At 36.3% G+C, this 1,611-nt stretch overlaps 1 non-coding gene across 1 annotated transcript; it reads left to right on the top strand.

Annotated features, from left to right (window-relative positions):
• Positions 1-221: 221 nt before the first annotated feature.
• Positions 222-328, top strand: LOC122072413. The gene has a single exon (XR_006138429.1). It is a non-coding gene; the product is annotated as a small nucleolar RNA R71 (small nucleolar RNA).
• The last annotated feature ends 1,283 nt before the right edge of the window (positions 329-1,611 follow it).

Here is a 1,611-nt window from a genome sequence, read left to right as displayed (position 1 = left end):
CTACTATCCCATCCACAAAATATTATTTTCCTTCTATGGTTCTTTCACTCTCTTGGGTTCATTCCCACATATGAGTTTTGTCAGTTAAGTCAAGTAATAATTCCCATACCTTTCCTTCACCTGTAAAGGATGTGAATCCCATAGGGCACATAGACTCTATCATTTGTTTAGTTGGGTAATCAATACCCTCATAAATTATTTGATATAAATGCCATAAGTCTAGGCCATGGTGAGGGCATTCTTGGAGTAGATCCTTGAATCTCTCCATAAGTTTAGAAAAGGACTCACTAGGCTTTTGCCTAAACTGAAGGATATCACTTCTAAGCCTATTGGTCTTGTGAGTTGAGAAAAACTTCTTGAGGAAGGCAACTATGAATTTCTCCCATGTGGTTATGGAATTTGTGGGTAACCTATACAACTACTTCTTAGCTTGGTCTTTCAAAGCAAACGTGATGAACCTAAGCTTAACAGCATCATCAGAAAGTTGTTGGACTTTAATTAGAACACATACCTCTTCAAATTCCCGTAGAAATAGGTATGCATCCTCAGAGGTCAGCCTATCGAAGCGGGGCAACATAGTGATGTATTGAGATTTGAGCTCAAAATTATTGCCCTGGGCTTATGGTAGAACTATGCAGGAAGGTTGGGTTGTTCTAGCATGGTAGAACTTATCTTTCAGAGATTTAGGTGGAGGGTTTTGCTGTTAGTCTCTCATATTAAATGATTTTAAATAGAGCAAACATATAGGGTCACTACTTGTTGGATTTCTTCTTTCTAACCGATTCTTAGTATTACGTACCCACCTAATACTCATGCAACAGAAAACTACCCACAACTAGAGTAAGACAAGCACAAAAGAATGGAAAGAAAAACTCTTTCTTTTTAATTTTTTTTTATTTTTTTGGCTTTTTGGGAGCTTACCGGCAAGGATCCGAGGTTGCTTAGGTCAATTCCTGAGGTACTGCTACAGGGCGAAACCTATCTTTATTATATTGTGAGGCTTAGCGACCTCCACTGATACAACTACTATTGCAAGTTGTTCTTCTCAGGAATTCAATAAAATAAAAAGAAAAACAAAACAAAGCAAACAAAGCACTTTGATTTACCAAAAGAAAGCAAAAAATAACATGGAACTGTCTCCCCCACAACGGCGTCAAAAGCTTGTTAGGATTTAAAATGTAACCACAAGCATACGGATCAGTGTAGCTATGGGTCGAACATAAGGAGAGAAGCCACTTTATTTTTGGCTTCTTTTAATAATTCAAAAGTGAACCAATTAATGGTTGTGATCTAATTCTAACTACCGTCCTAAACATATGTATCTAAAATAATGTCCTAACCATTCGTCATCTAAGAATTTAAATACGCAAACCACGCAATTAAAATTAAATAAATAAATAACTAAAAATAAACAACCCATGCAATTAAAAAAGCAATGAAGGAAAAAAATGTTGAAATAAAAATAAAGTAAAAGAAAGGGGATAAAGCTAGAGAGAGGCTCACAAGTAGGTTTCTCTACTTAGCCCAAGGAATGCATCATAATATGAGCTTCCCTACTTAACCAGAGAATCATTCTTACAAGGGTTACTCTACTTGACTTTAGGGAAAGGG

Source organism: Macadamia integrifolia, chromosome 2 (genome assembly GCF_013358625.1).
Source record: "Macadamia integrifolia cultivar HAES 741 chromosome 2, SCU_Mint_v3, whole genome shotgun sequence".
Classification (NCBI taxonomy): Eukaryota; Viridiplantae; Streptophyta; class Magnoliopsida; order Proteales; family Proteaceae; genus Macadamia; species Macadamia integrifolia.
Note: the sequence above shows the minus strand (reverse complement) of the source record. Positions and strands in the feature narration are given on the sequence as shown.